The sequence below is a fragment of the Talpa occidentalis genome, unplaced genomic scaffold (genome assembly GCF_014898055.3).
Source record: "Talpa occidentalis isolate TD23 unplaced genomic scaffold, MPIMG_talOcc4v2.1 talOcc4.4, whole genome shotgun sequence".
Lineage (NCBI taxonomy): Eukaryota > Metazoa > Chordata > Mammalia > Eulipotyphla > Talpidae > Talpa > Talpa occidentalis.
The window spans coordinates 17,772,388-17,786,124 of NW_023604295.1; the positions used below are offsets into that span (position 1 = coordinate 17,772,388).

General features: G+C 39.0%; 1 long non-coding RNA gene across 2 annotated transcripts; it reads left to right on the plus strand.

Annotated features, from left to right (window-relative positions):
- Window positions 1-4,016: 4,016 nt before the first annotated feature.
- On the plus strand, window positions 4,017-7,903 carry LOC129146715 (uncharacterized). 2 transcript variants are annotated; one of them, XR_008553793.1, is made up of 3 exons: window positions 4,017-4,126; window positions 5,620-5,671; window positions 7,035-7,348. It is a non-coding gene; the product is annotated as an uncharacterized LOC129146715 (long non-coding RNA). The 2 variants fall into 2 exon arrangements; XR_008553794.1 differs by lacking the exon at window positions 4,017-4,126 and adding an exon at window positions 7,851-7,903 and having other exon boundaries at window positions 5,577-5,671; window positions 7,035-7,092.
- Window positions 7,904-13,737: the final 5,834 nt, after the last annotated feature.

Here is a 13,737-nt window from a genome sequence, read left to right on the forward strand (position 1 = left end):
GATACAAGAAACACTATAAATTATTGTTGCTTTGCAGTATAAATTATTGTTGCTTTGTAGAGACATGACATAGGTCAGAAATTTGTTACCCTGATCAGTGCAAAATCATGTAATGCATGCCTATGGGTGTGAGAAGCTGCCCAGAAATGGGGTGAGGAGGCCAGAGTTGGTCCTTTCATTTTAGATAGAAATAGGATGGTCAGAACGGAGAATGCAAAAACATTAGAAAGTAAGGGCTCAAGGGGACCAAAGGTATATCACAATCAAACATATTCTTTATTTTTTTCAGTGATAGGTAAAAAATAATATTTATTTTGTTATCTTTTTTAAAGTGATTATTTAAGGACCTAAGACATATCTAAATACATTATAAAGCAAACCATTTATTTCTTATTTTCCCAAATGAATAGATTTGCCTTTTTTCCAGACCTGTTATTAAAATGAGACTAGCAAGTAAATATTATGGCAATGTTAGCTCAAAAATTAATTAAATTTTCAAGTAAGATAATAATGATACATATTACTTAACATATTGTTAGGTCTCCAGAGAGACATTTGCTTCTGAAAATATGAAAACAAGAACAAATTTAAAATGTCTCCAAATAGCAATAAATTAATTTCTCCATCTGAGTGTAACCAGTGGCTGAAGCCAGACCGTTACTGGTGTCCCCTGGAAGAGGTGCTGGTGAGGAATAGATAGCCCCAGGGAAAATTTGAACCAAGTATCAGTGGGGATGAAGATTCTGATAAGAAATATAAGGGACTGCAGGAGCAGCCCCCAGGAATCAGTGTTTCTGATTCAGCATGTGGGCTTTCAGCATTTTAGGATCTGCAGCAATTCCAGCATCAGCAATTTCTGTCCCCACTATGCTGATCTTTTAGAAGGCTGTTGCAGGTCTCTAAAGGCCATGGGAGAGGCTTCCAGAGGAAAATTTTGGAGGCTTTATATGTAGTCCAGTGATTGAAACTATTCCCACCTTTGCTGCTGTTAGAGCCTGGCAGGGAATGCTAAGACCCGGAGCTGGGCACCTCACTGAGTTGCGTGAGTGTGGCCGTTTGTAGGGTCCTTTGCCACTGCAGCTGCTGTTTTGAGTGTCGCTTGTCTGGTGCTGCACTGGGGCATGCAGCAGTTCCATGAGCATCTCCTGTTGTGTCTTCTGTTGTCTTTGTGAGTTGCATCCCAGCCAGTAGTGTGGCTGCCATGTGCACCATGTCCACAGTGGCAGGTAGACACCATCTTTGGAACATTTACATTTTAGGCATTTAGAACACTGGATCCTGCTTTGGGTGAGGTAAACGGCCATTTTTGGCCTCAGTAACTTTGTTTTTCCCTGATTTGTTAAACAAATCCCGTTATTGTTCTCTGAACCTAAGTGGTCTTGCAATTGTACCTAAGTAGTCTTCAATTGTGCGTGCGTGTGAAGAACTCAGTCAGTGACCCGTAAACTATTTGGGCAGTGTCCTTGGCTGGTTTTAGTGCCCCTTGTTGCACTGTATCATAAGGTCTCAGATAATATGGTAAAAATAACCCTTAAAAGACTATATAATCTTTTATTTCAAACTACCAAATCATTCAGATGTCTAAGAAAGAAGATACAAAGAAGGTTGTAAGATTTGTTTTGTTATACAAAACGGTCCATTAAAGCTAAAGGCTTTCAGTCCTTGGAGAGTCCACAAGCACAGTAAACAAACCAGCAAATTCTCTTTTAAAATATACTAACAGGCCTCCCTGGTGGTGCAAGGGATTAAGATGCAATCTATAAAGCTGTCCACAGCCTCTATAGCAGGAGTTCAATCCCCCCGCCAGCCAGGGAGAAACCCACATGGTGCAGCAGACCTCTCTTGTCTCGCCTGCTGCTCCCCTCAGCAGTGTATTTCAGTCAGTCTAGCTGTTCTGCTCCCTGCTCTGTCTCTGGTGAATCCTCTCACCTCCTGTACCTCTGGCCTGTACCCCCAGTTCTTGTATGCATAAATAAATCTTAAAAAAATATATACTAACAGTTTAACAATCTACAGTTTTAATATTAGAGGGCTTACAAGTTTATGTTTTTGCAATGACTCTTAAATTTGTATCAAATGAAAAAGAATTTATGTAGACATTTGTTTGGGGAAAAATAACCTGACTTTTGAATCTTAGTAATAGTTCTTCAAAGTGTAACCAATTATATAAAACAAGGGAACTCAAAGGATGTTTAACAGTGTATAAATGATAAACTACTAGTCATAGGAAACTATGTTTAGGAATATAAATTTTATAGTCTTGGCCATAAAAATAGCAAACATTGAGAACAGGAAAGAGATGTTGAGATGTTGCATGGTGTTAGTACTCTAGGTGAAATTATGACCAGGCTTTCTAGATAAAAAAGCAGCAAAGGAATTAATTCATGATATACAGGAAAACCAGTGCAGCACCTGATTTCATTGCATGTGTACAAAGTTCTAGTGCAGAAAAAATTCAATTAAATTGACTTAAAAATAGTGCCCCAAACTGATAAAAAATGTGCACAAGCTAAAGTAATTTTCATAAAAAGAAAACAGTCACAGAACAGCAACTGAGGCCAAGAAATAGACATCATGAGCCCCCTAGAAGCTCCCTTCCATGTTCTTCCAATCACATATCTTCTAAAGATAAATACTATCCTTATTGCCAATGTCATACATGAATTTTGCTTGGTTTTGAATTTAATAAAATGGAATTATGGCCTTTAGACTATTTTTGTCTATCTTTTTTCATTCAAAATTATATTCATAGAATTCATTATGTTGATGTATGAGTTCATGTATTTTCTTTGCTGTATTCCATTGTATGAATTTAGTATATTTTGATTTATGCATACCAATTTGATGAATAACTGTTTTAATATTTAATTTATCTTTTGTTGCAGCTATATGTTCTTATTTTTTGGTTAGGTATAAGTTTAGAATGGGTATATATTTGAGCATATAATTTCAGTTTTCAAAAGTAGTTGCACCCATTTAAATTCCCAATATCAGTTGAGATCAATTTAGTCCAAATCCCTGTCAACACATTAGTGTTATTATCAGATTTTTGCATTTTAGTTTTTGTAAAAGTTTGTTAGACTTGTCTGGTGTGCCCATCTGGTCTGCAGTTTTCCTTATGGGAAAGTTTTTAAATGTAGATTAAAAATTTTAATAGAGAAAAAAAAACTACTCACATATTTTTCTCTCCCTGTGCTCATTGGGTAATATTAGTAATTTTTAGGAATTTGTCTTATTCCCTCTAAAATAGTCATAAACTTGTTTCAAATATGCTTTAATTGTTCTTTAAATCTCTGAGATCTAATGTGATATTTCCTTTTCTCTTACTGATTTTCACAATTTGTGTTTGTTTGCATTCTTGATCCATCATGTAAGGAGATTGCCAGTCTTATTTATCCTGCCAAAACCAAAAAATTCTAACTTTGCTGTCTTCTATACTGTGGTTCTAACCTCCACTGGTTTCTTCTCTTGCCTTTATTATTCCTTGTTCCTACTCTTTGATATTTTATTTCATTTTTCAGTTGAATGCTGAAAAATTAGATATTTTATTTCATTTTTCAGTTGAATGCTTGGATAAAAAGAATGAAGTTTTTATTTTGGGGTAGTAAATTATTAAGACAACTAACTTTTCAATAAGAGAGGTCATCAACATATCCTATGTTTTGATATATATTATTTTTATTATCATTTAATTCAAAATATATTCTAATCTCCATTGTGACTGTTCTTAACCCATGATATATTTAGAAATGTACTGAATAATTGACAAGCATGTGGGGATGTTCTAGATACCCTTTGTTCTCATTTCTTGGTAATTACTGCCTTGATCAGAAAATATATTATGTAAGATTTCTATTCTGTTTTATGGCCAGCATATGGTCAAATGTAATTTCATTGCTTCATGAAAGGAATTCTAAAATCTACAACTGTGGATTATTTCTTTCTCTTTTAGTATTATTTTTACTTCATGGATTTTGAATTTTGCTCATTACAAATTTAGAATTGCTGCAGATCCCTGGTGGACTATGCCTTTGGTCATTATCAAATGTAGTTCTTGCCTTGGAATTTATGTGGGAGTGGCTCCAAGACCCCCGTGGACTCAGATGCTCGATTCCCATAGAGAAAAGTATGTAGTATTTGCATATAACCAAAACACATCATGTCACACATTAAATCAATTTTAGATTACATATAATACATAGTACAATGTAGATGCTATGTAGATAGTTGTTATTCTGTATCATTTAGGGAATAATGACCAGGAACAAAAGTCTGTACATCTTCAATACAGACACAACCATTGTAGGCTGAACTATGGGCTTGTCAATTTCCAATCAAAATATTGTTAGGATTTTTTAAATATTCTCTATTTATTGCATAGAAGAACAGGGTGCAGACCAGAGGTGCGTGGGGTGAGAGGATTCACCAGGCACAGATCGAGGAACAGAACAGGTAGATTTACTGAAATACACTGCTAAGGGGAGCAGCTGACAGACATGAGAGGTCTTCTGTGCTGTATCTGGGTTAGTTCCCTGGCCAGGAATTGAACTCAGGCCAGAGCAGTGATAGCGTAGGGCTGAGACTTAACCCGTAGGCCACCAGGGAGGCCCTCCATTAGGATTTTTAGTAGAGTTATATTAAATCTATAGGTCAGTTTGAAAGAATTAGCATCTCCATGCTATTGAATCATTCGATTCATAAAATGAATTCCATTATTTAGCTCATTTATTGTCTTAGAACAGCTTTGTATTTTTTACACAGTATTTTAACACATTTTGTAAGATTTACTCAATGTTTTTTTTGTTGTTATTGCTATAACTATTACATAAATGGTTTCTCTTATTACTGGTGTACAAAACAGCAATTGATTTATGACTTTTGTGTTTATAACTTGTAAGTGAAATCCTTGAAAAACATAATAACCACTATGTAAGTGATTTCTATTGTTAGGTTTCATTCAGACTTATTCTACTTTTTTCTAAATTCTTTGCTAAACTCAGATGTCTAGCTCATTTATTTTTAGCCTTTTATTTTCCCAGCACAAGTGTCCATGTGTGTAAGTTACTTTCTAAGCACCAGAACTCCTTGTCCTTTTTATGCTTGTTTTCATTTTTTTCTGTTATAGCATTTATTTTAATATCAGTGTAATTTAACTTATTTTTTATTTTCCTGTATCTGCATACAAGAAATTAAGGCTTCATGAAGGCAGGAATCTTGACTCTCTTGTGTTGAGACATATTCCCAGCATGCAGAACTGTGCTGGGCAGGTAACAGACAAAGAGCAAATATTTGTTCAATGGATGAATCTCACATATTTTCTGTATAGAATTTTAAAATTATTTTCATAAATATTTATGCCTTCTATTTACAAGATAACTGTGAAAAACTTAAGGATCTGAGTGACAGCTTTTTAATGTTAATTGGAATAGTCAGTCTATTCACATTCATTGTAAATACCAACTTTAAAAACTGTTCCTACCACTAACTTATTACAAAATGACCCAGTTTTCTATGTTTGCTTTTGCTTGCTTTGCCTTCTTTTGAAATGATTATTTCCCTGTTTCATATTTTTCTACTAGCTTATGTTATCTGTTTTTATTATTTCATATATGAATCAAGAAATGCTCACAAATATAAAGGAAATTGGATCCTTTTCCCCTCCCAATCCAAGGTATGACCCTTCTGATTAATTTTTATTAAAGATCTATTTATTTATGCCTAGAAGAACTGGGGTGTAAGGCAGAGGTGTGGAGGCTGAGAGGATTCACCAGAGACAGAGTGGGGAGCAGAACAGGTGGATCCACTGAAATACACTGCTGAGGGGAGCAGCAGGTGAGTGAGTAGAGGTCTGCTGTGCCTTGTGGATCAGCTCGCTCGTCCAGAATCGAACTCAGGCCACAGCCACAGTGTGACAGTGTGATGATAGCGGTGAGACTTAACCCCTAGGCTTCCAGGGAGGCCCCACTCTAATTTTTACACTCCTACGATACAATACGAATACAATAGTTTCCATACATTTATTTAACACCACTTCTGTCTTTCCACACTAGCCACCTTGTTACTTACTTTCTCTGTACTATTCTTCATATCTTTTCTGTGGGTTGCATTCTAAATAGCTTTTTCAAAACTATTTTAGCTCATTAATTCTGTCCAATCATAAAAAATTGGGCTTTAAACCTATTAAATTTATTTCAATTTACGTATTTTACAGTTCTAACAGTTTCAACAATTCTTTTACAAACATACTTTTTATTCAGGATCTCAAGCTCCCCTCAACATCTTTAATATATTAAAAGACATAGTTTATACTTTGTATTCAAGAATTCAATTTTATCAATTTTGTGGGTTTAATTGTATTTTCTATTCTCCCAACCTTCATCTTTCCAGCATCACCCTCAATGTGTCTGGAAATGGATTTGTTGATTTCTAAGACTTTTCTGCTTATTTTCTTTGGACTGCTACTTTTGGATTATTTTGGAGGCTAGAGGAGTCCTGAATAAATATAGTCTCTTTCATATCAATTTGATTTTGTTTCAGTAATATTCCCATACCGGTCCAAGACGCCTGTAATTAAAATCACCACTGTGTTGTTTTGGACCATCCAGGGTTTGTATATTCAGGTTGAAAGGCCACCTAGGAACTAGTTTGTGATGACAAATTCCAAGTTTGAATCAAGTAATTTTCTTTGCATCACTTTGGGGGAAAAAAAACAATAAAATTTCTCTTTCACTCTTACCCTGAGCAAGTAAGCTTATGAGTATTCAGTCTTTGGAGGGACCTTGTTGTTATAATATCTATTTGGGGAGACCCAGTGAGCTTACAGGTTCACATCATTTTGGTAAATGCCGTCCATGTAACATCGACTTCACGGCTCTGTGGCCACTTGTTGCCCCCTTCACTCAGTCCTTGATAAAAGTATTAACTTTCCTGTGGCTCAGGAGCACTTTTAAAAATATGTTTTATAATATTTTTCAGATGTGGAACTTAAATGATAAAGAAATCAGTCTATAATCCTTTCTCTCTATTTTTTGTAGGGGCTGGAAGATGATGACTCTGGGAAGAAAACTGATCTGGTTTAAACTCCTTGAAAAGGTGCTGGGGGTCTCCTTGTTAGCATCTCCCGTAAACAAGCTACAATACACTGGATGGTTATATTCTTCCCCTACCTCAAATTCATATATTGAAATACTAACCCCAAATATGTAGTATCTGGATTGGGGAGTCTTTAGGATATAATGAAGTCAAGAGCAGATTCCTTATGAATGGAATTAGTGCCCTTATAAAAAGACAAGGAAGTTCTCTCTCTCTACCTCTCTACCTCTCTACCTCTCTACCTCTCTACCTCTCTACCTCTCTACCTCTCTACCTCTCTACCTCTCTACCTCTCTACCGGGAAATGTAAAAAGAATCAGGCTTTTCAGCCCTCCCACCATTAGGATAGATGAGGGAATCCTGTGGTCCTGAACGCATGCCTGATGGCGGGCCCCTGAAGTGGGGACACCTGGGCTGAGAGGCTGAGTTTATAAGGGCGGCATCACAGGGACGCCAGCAGAAGCCAAGAACAAGCAGAAGCAGGAGAGCAGAGAAGCAGAGGGAACACGAGAGAAGGCTGGAGAGCCCAGATAGAGTGAAGACTTGCTGGGGGCCGGGAGGCCTGCCAGCCTCTTGGCCCCCCAGCACCCCTGCCTGCCATGTGCCTGGTAAATCTAAATAAAAACCTGCAAAAGCCACTGAGGGCTCCAGGACTCTCTCCTCCTTTACCCCGGTCTGCATGGGATCATAGAAAACCTGCTCAGTGTCCATCCTGGCCTTACACTCTCCCACTTTCTCTCCCCTCTTCACTATGTTAGGATACAAGAAGACAATCCTTCAGGAAGCAACTATAGGCCCTTCACCAAGAACCTGATGGATCATGCTTGCTCCCTGATCTCGAACTTCTAGTCCCCACAACGGAGAAATAAATTTTTTTCTTAAAGATTTATTTATTTATTTATACAAGCACTGGGTACAGTCAGAAGCGCGGGAGGGTGAGAGAATTCACCAGAGCCAGAGCGGGGAGCAGAGCAGGCAGAAGGACCGAGGTACACTGCTGAGGGGAGCAGCGGGCGGCAGGAGAGGTCTAGTGCGCCATGCGGGACCCTCCTCCCGTGGCCGGGGAGCAGCTGGGGATCGAGCCGACATTGCAGAGGCTGCAGGCAGCTTCGCAACCCAGCGCTCAATCACTAGCGCCACCAGGGAGGCCCAAAATAAATTGTTGTTTAAGCCACTTTAGGATAAGGTAAAAAAGGATCAGGCTTTGCTGCCCTCCTGCCATTAGGATTGATGATGGATCCCTGCGGTCCTGAATGGCTGCTTGATGGTGGACACCTGAATATGGTGTGGGCCTATGTAAGTGGATACACCTGGGCAGAGAGACTAGGCTTATAAAGGTGGCGTCAAGGGGACACCAACACAGCAGAGCGAAAGAGTAGCAGAGATCATGAGAGAAAGCCAGGGAGACCAGAAAGAGTGAAGACTTGCTAGGGGCTGGGAAGCCTGCTAACCTCCTGGCCCCACCGCACCCCTGTCTGCTTTGTACCCGGTAAATTCCCAATAAGAGCCAATGAGGGCTCCTAGGACTCTCCTTTAACCCATCTGCTCAATAAGAGATCTTGCCCTGTGGCCTTCCTGGCGCTACAACCACCCAAGTCTGTGTTATTGTTCTTAAAGAAATCCAAACTGACTATGACAAACAAATTGATTTTTGTTAGTAAGAGATTCCCTTTTTTTATGGAATTCTAGTAATAGGATGTACCTGGTTGTCTAGAACTGGTAATCATAATCAAATTTCCAATATATGGAATTTATGTGGCTTGGTTCCCAGGAAAACATCATATGGTATTTAACTACAAATATAAAATATAAATGTTACATGATTCAATTGTCTCTTTTGCCACATACTACTTGGAGATTTGAGGTTAATCTGGGCTCCAAGTATATCTGGTATAGCAAGAAAACAATAGAGAGCTATATAATGGTGCCAGATACCTCCATGTTTTATCTGCACCTTGAAATTAATAGTATCTGTAAAATAATAAAACTTCTGGGCTAGAGTCTGATTCATTTGAATCTAACATGACACTCTGAGCTGTGTTATCTCAGGGTGTTTTGGGAGACAGGACTGGTCTGGCATCTATTCTACCTTGTGCTAAATGGAACTCTCTATGATACTGAATCTCTTTCTAAGTGTCTCCAATCTGACATTGATACAGAGCAGCAAAGGACACTAAACTGGCCAAGGACACTGCCCAAATAGTTCACTGGTCACCGACTGAGTTCTTCACCCACGCACACAATTGCAAGACTACTCAGGTTCAGAGAACAATAATGGGATTTACTTAACAAGCTAGGGGAAAACAAAGCATTACCAATGCCTCAAATGGCTGTTTATTTACCTCACCTGCAGCAGCATCCAGTGTTTCAAAGTCCTAAACACAAACACTTCCAAGATGGCCTCTTCTTCCCACTGCAGACCTGGAGCAAGGGGCAGCCAGACAATAGGCCAGGATCCCACTCACAAAGACTGCAGAAGACACAACAGGAGATGCTCACCAGAGCTGCTGAGCTGCCCCATACAACTGACACTCAAAACAGCAGCTGCAGCAGCCAAACAATCCAACAAACGACCACACTCACAGCTCAGTGAGACGCTCAGCTGTGGGTCTTCGCCTTCCCTGCCAGGAGGTAACTGCGGCAAAACCGGGATCAGTTTCAGTCACTTGGCTACTTGCAAAACCTCTGAACTTTTCCTTTTCTAGGCTGGCTGCTGGAAGCCTCTCCCACGTCCTTCAGAGACCTGCAACAGCCTTCTGGAAATTCACTTTGTGGGGGTAGAAATGGCTGACCTGGGAATCGCTGACGATCCAAAAACACTGAAATCCCAAATGCTCAATCCTGAACACTGCATCCCCTCCCCTCACCCGCCCCATGCTGCTTCTGCAGTCCCTTTATATTTCTTATCAGAGTCTACACCCCACTGATACTTTGTTTGCACTTTGCCTGGGGCACGCCATCCTCACCAGCAACCCCCTCCAGGGGGCGCCACCTGTAACAGCCTTTGGCTTCAGCCACATGAAACTTGTTCACTGAAATCTTCCATAAAAATATTTCCAATTCGGGCCTCCCTGGTGGTGCAGCAGTTGAGCGCTGGCTTGCGAAGCTGCCCGCAGCCTCTGTAGCACCGTTTCGATCCCCGGCTGCTCCCCGGCCACCAGAGGAGGGTCCCACATGGCGCGCAGACCTCTCCTGCCACCCGCTGCTCCCCTCAGCAGTGTACTTCGGTCCTTCTGCCTGCTCTGCTCCCCGCTCTGGCTCTGGTGAATTCTCTCACCCTCCCGCGCTTCTGACTGTACCCAGTGCATGTATAAATAAATAAATAAATCTTTAAAAAAAAATTTCTAATTCTTTAGTTATATTTATAACATTTTCAAAACTGTCTTTTCAAGTATGGTAAGCTTATACTCCTTTTTTACACATTAAATCTTTATTCCTTTATGTGACACATAGGTCTTGTAGTCTATATCTGATAATAATGGCTACAATCTTCCTAGGTCTGAATACGCATTTCAGAGTTTCTGGTAATCCTTCTCATAGAGTCTTATCTCTGAGATGTTTAATTATTTATGTTTTTATGATAAAGCCCTATGTATTTCAACTTTATGTGTAAGAATAAATAGGAAAGATAATAGTTTATTTCTAAATACCCTTCTATTCCTGTAAAGAGTAACTTAGCTACAGGATGGTATTACATATATTTTCAAATATAACAATCAAAATTTCAGAATGATCTAAAATAATATTTAATATGATTCACTTGATATCTTACAGGTGATAGCATAATTTTGGTGTTTACTTATATAATAACTTGCTTTTTAGGTACCCACTTTGTAAAATACAAAACCTACCTAACTGCTAATTGATAGGAAAACCCAATACTTCCTTTATAATGTAAATCACTGGATAGATTCTTACAACACACACGTGTACACACACACACACACACACCACATATATTGGCATTTGCCCAACAATGGAAACAAACAATATTTAACTACTTGTCACATTAAAGAAAACTACAGAAAATAGTTGACAAAAGATATAATAATATCTGTTGACTATCCTATGGAGTTGTTATGATACTCAAGCCAGATAATGCATGTGAAATGTTTTAAAAAGGATGATACTTTTACCAAAAATATCATTATCAGTAATATATAGTGTGTTTTTATTCTATATTAGGACAGAGAAGTATCCTTCAGTATCTCAGAAATTAGAAATAAAGCTTGTTCTGTTGCTCTAGGATTCAGTGTTAGATTATAGTAAATAGTTTAAAGAAATACTGAGTATTTTTCAAGAAAACTGATTTTAAAGAGAAAAGCAAAGGAAAAAAAAATTACCAGAACATTCCCTCAAGGTGTTTTACGTATGACTTTTAGAACATAATTACATAAATAAAATTAGTTTAAAATTAAATTATGTGAACCCATTAGTTGGGTGATCAAGGTTACTATCAAGAGTAACACATCATCATGGGTGGTGTACGTGGTCCTGATATAGTTTGCAAAGACTGGTTTGTTATTGCCATAGTCATCTTCCCAAAATCCACAACTTCAGTCTGATGAGTAGAAAAATATCAGAAAGGGCCTCCCTGGTGGTGCAAGGGGTTAAGCACAGCACTGTGAAGCTATCTGCAGCTTCTGCAACACAAGTTCGAGTCCCAGCCGGCCAGGGAGCAACATACATGGCACAGCAGACCTCTCCTGACTCACCCGCTGCTCCCCTCAGCAGTGTATTTCAGTCAGTCTGCCTGTTCTGTTCCCTACTCTGTCTCTAGTGGATCCTCTCACCCACCCCCCGACCGCGCTGCCCCCCCCCACACCTCTGGCCTGTGCCCCAGCTCTTGTATGCATAAATAAATCTTTTTTTTTTAAAGAAAAATATCACAAAATATGTGATCAATATTTCTCACCATAAACAAGGAATGTCTGAGAAGCTCCTGCAGCCAAAGAAGAGATGACAGATACATGGAATGTGACATCTTGCACGGAATCCTGGAGCAAGACAGCAAAAAAACGACATGAGGAAAGAACTAAGGAAGCTTTAGTTAATGTGTTAATGTTGGTTCATAAGCTGTAACAATGTACCATACTAATATAAGACACAAATGCTATAACATAAATATTAATAATAGAGGAAACTACATTTGACCTTTATTGGGATACTTTGTACTTTATTTTAAACTTCCTGTAAATCTAAAGTAGTTCTAATAAAAGATTTTAAAAGCTAATTTCCTAGTAGCAGGGATTTTGTTTTAAATGTTGTAAAATAGGGCCTCCCCCAGTGGCGCAGAGGTTGAGCACTGGGTTGCAAATCTGCGTGCAGCCTCTGCAGCGCCGGTTCGATCCCCAGCCACTGGAGAGGGTCCCACATGGCGCACAGCCCTCACCTGCTGCCCGCTGCTCCCCTCAGCAGTGTACTTTGGTCCTTCTGCCTGTTCTGCTCCCCGCTCTGGCTCTGGTGAATTCTCTCACCCTACTGCACTTCTGACTGTACCCAGTGCTTGTACAAATAAAATAAATCTTAAAAAAAAAGGCTGCAAAATAATGAGTTTAGTTGATCTTATTTTTGTTCAAGGAGGCTGTATTGATTGGTTCCTACTTCCTAACTCAGTATTCATTGAAAAATTTGGTTGTTTTGATGAGTTTATGACTCCAGATCCTTTGGGGTAACCTTAATTAACAATAGAACTAAATTTAAATATTGGAGTGAATACCATGCATATACTGGAAGGCTTTTCCCTTATTCTAGACTCAGAGTTACATAGGTTTCACTCCATCTGAGGAACTCCATGTTAAGACACATCAAAATAAAGAGAACATTTTGACCTGATTCTGTCAGCCTGGTCCCAGCTAAAAATCTTAGCAGCTGCGTTCCCCCACAGAAAAGCATACAATTCCCAGGCAGTTCTAAGGCCCCACTAATCTCTTTCCAATTCTGCTTTACCAAAGCATTGCTTCTATTTCATCATGTACCTTAAGCTTCCTCTTTTCCAGTGTTCCAATCCTCAGTACCAACCAGGGTCAGCTATTATTCAGACCTGATGCAATTCTAGACCATATCATGGCCAGTGTCAGGATTAGAAATTGAACAACAAAACACCCTGAATTCAAAGCAAGATAGTTTTAGATCAGCTTCTAAAAGATACTGCATTCAGACCTTAAAATAGATGTTTTTTGACTTCTCACATTAATTTGGAAGAGCCACTATTTTCACTAGAGTTCCTTTTGTACACTACTTGGATGCCTTTGGCTCTGAGAAGTTTATGTGGTGATGGTTCTCGAGATTCCTCCAAAAATGAGTTTATATTTTATGTGGTAATTATATTTGACAATGGAAGGATTTATGAAAATATTACTTCATAGTGTGTCAGCCTTGGCCCAATTGATAATTGGGGACTGTTGGGGTAGACTGTCCTGTGGATTGTAAGGTGTTTAGAAGCAACCCCATCACAAGACGCCAGGAACCATCACTCTCCAGTTCTGAGAAATGAGCATTTCTCCACTGTTCAATCACTCCCAGTTAAGAACTAATGATCCAGGGTAACTATCAGAATTAACTTGTACTTAAACTTGAAATATTTTCATCGGTATGCCTGGAAGATACAGTATATTCCATAACCAACAAGCAGAAAGGGCCTCA